The sequence below is a fragment of the Danio rerio genome, chromosome 2 (assembly GCF_049306965.1).
Source record: "Danio rerio strain Tuebingen ecotype United States chromosome 2, GRCz12tu, whole genome shotgun sequence".
Lineage (NCBI taxonomy): Eukaryota > Metazoa > Chordata > Actinopteri > Cypriniformes > Danionidae > Danio > Danio rerio.
The window spans coordinates 39,521,286-39,531,397 of NC_133177.1; the positions used below are offsets into that span (position 1 = coordinate 39,521,286).

Sequence of the window (10,112 nt, forward strand, 5' to 3'; positions counted from 1 at the left end):
TCTCAATCTCTGAGCCCGCACACACACACACACACACACACACACACTTCCTGATTTATAAAGGTGTGGCTTAAAGGTAGAGTTCAAACAAAAATTACTCTGCCATTCATTAATTTAGTAACTTTTTATTGGTTTAATACGTTTGAAGTTTTACTCATGATTACAAAAGTTTTATATTTTGAAGCATTCTGGTAGCTGGCACCCACTGACTTCCACAGTATTCATTTTACTATTTTACTATTGAAGTCAATTGGTGCCAGCTACCAGCATTATTCATAATTTATTATATATATTAAATATTTTAATATAAAAAAACACATGAGGGAGAGTAAACGATGAGGTAATTTTCATTTTGGGTGATTAAGCTAACATTATCCTCTGTCAAATTTTCTCTCATTCTTCATAAAGTAGAAATTATTAACCTATTGAGTTATGATATTTATTTGAATATTTATTTTATAATTGTATTATCTTTTAATTACTCATAAAAATTCATTCATAATATAATAGCACTGTGTGTGCGTGAATATGTAGACACACTGCCATCCTGTGGCAAACATTTACCTGCACTGAATATTATGAATCATCTGAGGAGATTTGTTGTTTGTAACAGTTTTCAACACTATAGGATCTTTTATTTGATTTGTCAACTAAAGCACAGTATTGTAGATATTTTATGTTCTTCATAAAGATACACTTCTTTTGGAATGATATTTTGTTTTTGATATCAATACATTTGATGCGTCTTGCAGTACTAATGCATTTATTCTGATTTACAAAAATGGGGTTTATTCACTGTTCACATTATATCACTGTAATTTGGAGTCACGGCTTGTTTCTTCTTGCTTTTTCTCTGTTTCTCTCTTGTGTCTGATTGTATCAGGTTATTGTATAGAGCTGTTGTGTTTCCTGTCATTGTGGGCCTCAGAGCGCAGTAATACACAGCAGAGTCTGATACTGCAGCAGAGGAGATCTTCAGATCTGCATGGTTTCGTTCCTTTTTTTCAACTTTAACTGAGAATCTTGGATCTACTTTTGATGTTTCAGTGTCTTTTGCACTGCCATAGGTAGCAAGCAAAAATTCAGGTTTTGATCCTCCATATTGGCGGTACCAGAAGATATTATCTCCAGTTCCAGGATAATGACTGCAGAATATTGTACCATCTGAACCCTCCTTATAAACAACATCTGTGATGTTTGATTTGATATCACTTCCAAAGACTGAAGCTTAAAAAGGAGCAAAAAATATTTACTTTTTAGTTAGATTATTAAACATTGTTATCAAAAAGTAATAATTAACTAAATAAATAGACATACCAGCTGAGGCAAAGAAGAGAATAAGTGAATTAAGCTTCATTGTTGAAGTGTTGAACTTGAGAAGAGTCAGACTGATTGGTTTGAATCACATGTCAGACACTTTAGATTATATCTGATCTGTCAACACTGAGTTCCTCCTCCCTCACATTATAACTTCTGTTCTGTAATTAATTGCTGTAGTTCATGCATGTGAACACTGCCATCTTGTGGCACTTTATACCTACACAAAGTGTTACATATCAATTGAAGTTGATACAATGAGATTCTATTATTTTTATAATATCATTACTATGGATTATTTGCAGTTTTGCCCCTATAGATCACTGTGATCATTAGGGATGGACAAGGTCATCTACAATATATTTGCTGCTGAGTGCTTTCAGTATATCAGCGAAATATCCCACAATACCACCAGCAGACCTTCACATCTTTATATACGTTCATTGTTAATTCACAAGTTGTATTTTCATGGCAATGGCAAGAATGACAGTAAACTAATATAAACAAACACATGCAAAAGAAAAGCAGGAGAACTAATGAAGAGTAAAGATTCTGTAAAGTACCTGGTGAATTAAATGTTCTGCCTTACAAGGGTCTAAAAATAGCAGTAAAAATCTGTTTACTGAGCTAGCTTTTCATTATGAATGATGTTAGCCACAGTCGTGTGAGTGTTTAGTGCAGTCTCAGATGAAAGTATTAATGGTTCATTTCGTGTTGGGTTTCTCTCAGTTTCAGTGTTTTATGAATCTGTGTAAGAAACTTGAGGCCTCATCAGTTTTTGTGTGAGTGTTGAGTGTGTTTGAGTCACTGTGGGCTTCAGAGCACAGTAATACACAGCAGAGTCTGACACATGCAGATCCTTGATTGTCAGAGGAACTGATGTTTTGCTGAGAGCTGCATTAAATCTTTTCTTGAATTCTTCCTCACTATTTCCAGTTGTAGAGAATTTATTCAGCATGTGTTTGGGGACTTCATTGACTTTCTGCTGGTACCAGAATAGAGTCGGTGTTGTATAAGAAGTCTGATATGTGCAGTCAATGGTTACAGTATCACCTTCAAAAGCAGATTGAGTCTTTATGTGCTGATCAACTTTATCCTGAGAATCACATCCTGAAATACAATTATACAAAATGTATAAATATTCAAAATACACACATAAATAACATCAATTTTAAATATATATTTGAAATCTAAATTATTTTGATAGTTTTACCTTTGATATACAGAATTATCACCACAATGCCAATTTTCCAGAAAGCCATTATATGAAGCTGAAATCCTCTGAAAGTGTTGAAGAATCTGCAGAGATGTTGTGCTCCTCTTCCTCTTTCTGCATCTGTTGAAGCAGCAGTCAATTCATATCACTTGCTCTGCTGCTGGGAGGAGCCTGAGCTGCAAACTCTGACCTTTTGCATGAATTCTTTTCTCAAATACTTTATTTTATTTAGAATGTTTTGTTTGGTTATCTCTGAAATTATTTTATTTTGATGAACTGAGTTTATGTACAGCAGATATGGTAATATTAAATTGAAGTTTATCAGTACAAAACTGTTTGCAGATTTTACACACATACAGCAGGATCTTAGATTCATGTTGCCAGGTCTCAACGAAACCCTTCTAATTACTATTCTCTGCTTTGTATTTGTGTTTTGTGTATCTATCTTAGCTGATATTGTATTCATTTTTATTTCAGTTGCACTTTGGACTGCAAAACACTCGTGGTAAAAGTGTAAAGTAGCCAGTCCCAAAGTAATCCACAACCTTGGCAACATTTCTTAAATTAAAAGTTTTGCCCATAGCTAATATTCCATGTGTGACGAGTCTCTTTGACCAACCCACTGATTGGCCGAAAGCGGGAAGGACAGAGACTCATCTGCTCAATTATGAACACCTGAGTTCCCCTCTATAAAAGCCAGCAGTGTTGGCTTCTGGAGAAGCCGTGCTTTTGCTCCTGTTTATTTTGTTTCTTTTTAGCTTTGGTTAATCTTTGATTTTGGCTTACCTAAAGTGAGCACTTTAATATTCTTTAATGTTTAAATACTTTTGGTACCAAACCATCTGGAGTATGTCCTCCCTTTAATTTTGTCATCGCCTTTGAGCCGGGTCGTGACACATGTTAGACTGCTTTAATTTAAAAAAAGTGTTCTCGGAGGAGGCTAAGGTTAAATGAGAGCACCATCCATTTGAATTAGAAGACTTTTTATTTTTTTATTTAATAAATATTTGAGTGCACAGAGCATTGTAATGTTTAAATAGAAAAGTGTGGTACTGATTATGAAACCTATATGGTTACCTGCTTAGTCATACTGAAATTCATTAACGTTTTCTTTGAGTAGAGAAAGTTTACAATCAGTGCTGTTTTCTAATTTTATTTTTAAATGATCATATTCTAATTTAAGCATGATATTTTATCATTATTTGTTCGTTTAAATTCTCACCTATATAATTTGGGGGGAAAATCATTACAATGCCTTAACTACCCCACCAAGTAAAAAAAACATGTTTGGATTGCATTTCTTAACTCCTAATGTCGCTCGTTAACACACTCAATGCATTTTTTTTTAACACTTTCACTAACTTCTAAAGTATCAGCCTCTAATGGTTGATACTGTATGTTGGTTTATGGTAAAAGTACTGGAATTAATACATAAACTATGAAAAATCTGAAACTATGAAGTGTAAGATCAATTTATTATAAAATATTTAAAATAAAAAAAACGAACACTAAATTATCATCATTTTTTATTGAAGTTTGCCATAAAATATGAGACGGTGCTCGCTGCAGAGCCATTTGAGCAGAGCTGAGCTCCAGCGAGGGGGAGCATGAGCTCTCGCTTATCCTCCTATAAGCTGTTTTAATGCGTACACCCACCCCTAACCCTACCCCCAGTGACAATTGTAGTGGCTATTTTCTCTAAGGAGGCTCTCTCAGTGGTCAAGAAACAAAGTCTTACCCGGGATGTCTTTTACAAGTTTTATTCTTTATAAAGATCACAGTCATACAGCAACAACAGTTTCTGCAGAGTGAGATACTGAAGTCAAGTGTGTTCACCCTTTTATCTGGTTTGTACTGCTTACGAGGTCAACTCCCAATAAGGCCTCATCTACAATTACGTCAGGCGTCTTCTGCTGTTCGTGCGATATGCTCATAACAACCCCACATCCTTCTTAGGATAATGAAAAAGCTTTCACCTAAAGACATATAGTTATCTATAAAAATGTACACATAGGTTTTGTGATGAACATATGCAGAACGCAGATGCACACACATGTAATAATGAGTCTTAGACAAGTTTCTAACATATAAAGCTCATCTAAAAATGAATTTCCATTACACATCACTCATAGAAGAAGTGCAAGAAAGGAGGAGCGAGAGCTCAAGTTCCCCCTTGCTGGAGCTCAGCTCAGCCCAAATGGCTCTGCAGCGAGCACCATTTGTAAAATATTTCTGTCACCGACTCGGTCCCAGTCATTCCCCTTGCTGGCCAGCAGAGGCCTCCATCACCGGACTTCTAAGCATTACGTCATCCACTTAAACTGATAAGCATAACGACCCACGCTCACACATATAAGCAGCACACACACTCCAGTCCTTTGCGAAGTCTTGTTCTGCCCTGTCTGACATTTCTGAGCGTTATCTCCTGGCCTGATTCCCCGTGTATTACCTGGACTGTTACTGACCTTGTGTTGCCTTCTGCCTGCCCCGAACCTTGCTTGTTATCTCGACTCTGAACCGTGCCAGATATATCTACTCTGAACCGCGCCACCTGCCTCTGACCCATACTGCTACATTACTCATTGACTGCCAGCCGCCAGCCCTTAGACCCATACTGAATGCCATTGATGTGAGTTCGCACGTAAGTGCGCATTGTATGATTGTGTTTAATAAATTTACTGCAAATGGATCCCTCCGTGTCTGGCTCACTTTTACAATTTCAGATTCTCATTTAACATGCTTTCTTTTTTTGTCTTTTACAATAAAACTAAAATCAAGCCCAGTTGTGCAACAGGATGTTTGTTTGATTTTTATTTTTTGTAAAATGCTGTGTGTAAGCCATTCTTTAAAATACTTTTGACTTTAACAGTCATTATTTAAAAGAGTAAAAACCTGGTCAACCGTTTGGTAGAGGGGCAGTTAAAGGAGAACATTTATTTTTGCGCTCAAGTATCCAAATGCTAGAGTACTGTATGTTGCTGTAAAATGTTAATGTTTCTCTGAAGTTTTGTAACAGGTGTGACCACATATTTCATTGCATTCAGGGCTGGTTTGATTGAGGTTTTGATTGTGGTTTTCACTTGATGAGTTCAAACAGAAAATAGCTTCAGGTTTTTGTACGATATGTCTCATGTTTTGTATCACTGGGCTCCTACTCTTAGAGCACAATAATAGAGAGCTGAATCTGACAGACGCACATTATTAATAGTAAGTTCAGTGGATGAACGTGATGTAGCCGAGTGAAACCGATCATCAGAGGAGTGTGAATCAGAAGCCGATCGTGCACTTTCGAACAATAAATACTGAGGTTCTTTATTGAGAGACCGTTTGTACCAATATAGCCAAACATATTCACTATTTGTACTATATGAGCATCTCAACTTGACAGTTTCAGTTTCTTCAGTTTTTTCTGTTCCTTTATCTGGCCCAATGCTGTCTCCACACACCAAACCTGTCAACAAACAAAACAATCAACAAATCAGCAAATATTTCAGATTGTGAAATCAAGTTTGACAAAAAATATCACACTCACAGCACTATCAACAATGTGAAAAATAACTTGCTGCAATCACTTAAATACACTTTTTAAAATAATTTATATAGTACCTGTGGTCAGAGTGAGAATCAGTATAATCAATGTGTTCATGTTGAAGATCAGCTCAGTTCTCTGTTAAGAGTTGAGCTCTGTTGAGCTGTAATTGCACATCACACACACACACACACTTCCTATTATTAGGATTTTATTATGCTTAATTTTTACTCTACACTGCCATCCTGTGGCAGACATTAACAGCACTAAACCTGTAAGAATCAATCAATCAATCAAAAGAGATATTTTATTGTGTTACACCGTGTCCTAACTGTGATGTTGCACCACATAAAAGGTGTGTTTTCCATGATAAAAATTGTTTTTGTCCTAACTTACCGCAATGGTGACACGCAACATTTCTGTTTTAGAAACTGTTTTTATTTCGGCAACAACGTTGCAGCAGAACAACAACAGCTAAACCTCAGCTAAAGATCATGTGCTTTATTCAGTGTTAAACGCTTCCAATGTCCGAGTTTAAATATCATTTTATGTGGCATTTATTGCCATAATACTAAAAACAGCTGCAGATATTTCTCCTCGGATCTTGAAAATAAAGTAACTAGCAGACTGTTAAAAAAAGAAATTCAGAATTGTGACTTAGCAACATCAGTCACTCAGTAGCCTATTAATAATGTTTAAGAGTATCTATATAAATTAGGTAAATATAAAATAGGTATTAATTAGATTTAAAACCTATACCATTTAATTTGGAAGTGCGGTGGCTATTTAAATATTTGTCATGTCACAATGTTTTTGGTGTAAACAGACAAATTGCTTGTAGCTGGAATGTTGACACTGACAGTTTAAAATAAATTGATTTGTCAACTAAAACACAGAATGTAGAGATGACATGATCTCCAACAGAATTTTACAATAGATTCACTCAGTGTTATTTTGTTATTGATTTTGATTGTTTAACAATAAACTGACTAACTTTGGGGATTAATTCACTGAACTGATCGTATACTTAAAGGGCAGTTACAGAATCTTTTTCACTGTAATTTTCATGTTTCTCTCTTGTCTCATAACAGGTTTTTGTATAGAGCTGATGTGTTTCCTGTGACTGTGGGCCTCAGAGCGCAGTAATACACAGCAGAGTCTGATACTGCAGCAGAGGAGATCTTCAGATCTGCATGGTTTTGTTCCTTTTTTTCAATTTTAACAGAGAATCTTGGGTCTACTTTTGATGTTTCAGCGTCTTTTACACTGCCGAAAGTGAATACAAGAAATTCAGGTTTTGATCCTCCATACTGACGGTACCAGTAGATATAATCTCCAGCTCCAGGAGAATGACTGCAGAATATTGTACCATCTGAACCCTCCTCATAAACATCTGTTGAGTTTGGTTTGATATCATTTCCAAAGACTGAAGCTGAAAACAAACAAACAAAAACATGTAACAAAACATTAACAAACAATTACATTTCTGGTTAAATTAGATTAATTGTAATAAAAAAGTAACAATTAACTAAATAAACAGACGTACCAGCTGAGGCACAGAAAAGAATAAGTGAATGAAGCTTCATTGTTGAAGTGTTGAACTCTGAGAAGAGTCAAACTGAGTGTTTTGAATCACATGTCAGACACTTTAGACCATGTTAGATCTGTCAACACTGAGTTCCTCCTGTTCTTTCTTTCATTGCTGTAATTATGAATGTCTATGAACACTGCCATCTTGTGGCACTGTATACCGGAGTTACATTTGATAGTGAAGTAAAATTTAAACTACAGGTTTAACTAATAAGCCATATGCTATTAGCATGTTTCTGAATGTCACTTTTTTATTACTTGCAGTTTTGCACATGTAGACTTGTATTCATTTTCAAAATGTGTGTAGGTTGTAAAGGGAGGAAGAATACAATACTTAGGTGAGCTGTTGTGTTTAAAAAGATGCCCAGTTGATTCTCAGTGGCCCAAATTGTATCAAGAAAATCTCATTACATCAGCAGCAACATAAAATATCCACACAATACACGATAGTAAAGGCTTTTATGCAGTTTGTGCAAATTCTGATATTATCTGATAAATATCTGATATAATTTGTCATAGAAATTGAGTCTCATTAGATCTGTTAAACTTTATAAACTTTCTACATTGTCTAATTCATACATAGAAATGTAGCTTCTGTTTTACAGTTACTAGCTGACATCAGCAGTATCACTGTTGTGCTCTTCTTCTGCTGCTGTATATCATCTGCTTCAAGGCTTCAAGCTTTTGTGTGTTCAGAGATGCTCTTCTACAGGCCCTGGGTGTAATGAGGGTTTATTTGAGTTGCAGTTTTTTGTATCATCTTAAACCACTTTGGTCATTCACCCCTGATATCTTAAATCATCAATACATTTTAGCTGATATTTCAAATTCCGCTTACTGAAAGGCTTTTTTTTTTGCTCTCTTAAACCCTGAATAAGGTTACTAAAATACTCAGACAAGCTGTATGAAACCAACCTCCATACCAGTCACTCAAAACAATTTTTTCCCCATTCTGCTTCTAAAAAGCTTGACCATTTGTACAAGACCAAATGAATTAGCCCTCCTGTAAAACTGTAATTATTTTTTAAATATTTCCCAATTCTTGTTTAACTTTTGTTTAGATTCTTGTTTAAAGGCTTTGCTTTTTTAATTAGGTTTATCTTGGCAAGTTAACTTAATCTGGCAATTAATTAATGTTAAATGTTTTAATTCTAGCCAAACTAAAGGAAATCAAATTAAGTCAAAAATGAAATTATATAATAGGAAATAGCATGGAAAATTCCCATTGCTCAGTTAACATTCACATTTCAAATTCAAATTCACATAATATTTGAAAAATAATAAATTATAATAATAAAAACTGGAGGATTAAATTTGCCAATTACACATACATATACATAGATATACAGACATTGCATGGCTTTTTGATTCATTCTTCTTTTACACATAATTTAATTTATTTATGGCAGCATGCCAAATATTGATTGCAATATTTGCAATCACTTCCACAAATAATTTTTTTTTTTTTCTTTAGTATTGTATTTTACTCTTTAAAATGACCACAATCTTCACTGGATAACTGTGTGCAGCACATTGACTCTCTGTGAAATTACTACAAATCAACTGTTCAGGGTGTAGCCATTGCTTAAACTGAGTATTGCAGTTCTTTATTTCATAAATAGGGAAAGGTTTGTGTTCAGTGTTTGTGTGTTTCCTGTGACTGTGGGCTGCAGAGCACAGTAATACACAGCAGAGTCTGATACTGCAGCAGAGGAGAGCAGCAGATCCACACGCTTCAGTGCTTTTACAGCGTTTGAAAACAGACGAAGATCAGACTCAGAGCTGTTTGAATATTCAGTGACAGAAAGTAAATACTCTGGTTTTGCTCCGGAATACTGGCGATACCTCTGGAAATTGACATTAGTCCCACTAGTTAGACGGTATTTACAGGAGAAAGTCACATTTTCATTCTCAGAACCATGTTCGTGTTTAACCAGGGATTGAATTTCATCCCCAAAAGAATTTCCTGTTAAAGATAAAAGTATTCTGTTTTAATCAAACAATACAAACAGATTTTTTCAAAGCTACAAATATATATTATTCAGGTATTCATTCATCATTTTTTCAGTCACTCATAATAAACTTATTAAATAAATAACTTACCCATGTAAAGCTGTATTATAATGCAGGTGAAGAGAAACATGTTGTCTTCATAGAGTCAGTGATGCAGAAACAGTGTTTGACTGAACTCTTTCACTCCCAGCAGTGTGAATAAACTCCACCCACTGCTCCACTCATTATACTTTACCAGTGTAAAACAAGCTCATGTCAGAAACTGCAGACTAGGGGCACTATTTTAACGATATAGGCGGAAAGTCTACACTGAAAAAAATGATTTAGCCCTCTATTAAATTAAACATAATTCAATTTAGTTTATTTTAAACAATTTAATTTAGTTGTTGATTTTATTAAATTATTTTTAATCGGTTTTAAGTGAATTAGATGTGTTTTAAACCAATC

At 34.9% G+C, this 10,112-nt stretch overlaps 1 long non-coding RNA gene across 1 annotated transcript in view; it reads left to right on the forward strand.

Annotated features, from left to right (window-relative positions):
• LOC141378436 (uncharacterized) overlaps positions 1 to 9,607 on the forward strand; it is a 373,512-nt gene extending 363,905 nt beyond the window's left edge. The window contains exon 3 of the long non-coding RNA XR_012393079.1: positions 7,154 to 9,607. This is a non-coding gene — a long non-coding RNA (uncharacterized lncRNA). The remainder of the gene's footprint in view (positions 1 to 7,153) is intronic.
• Positions 9,608 to 10,112: the final 505 nt, after the last annotated feature.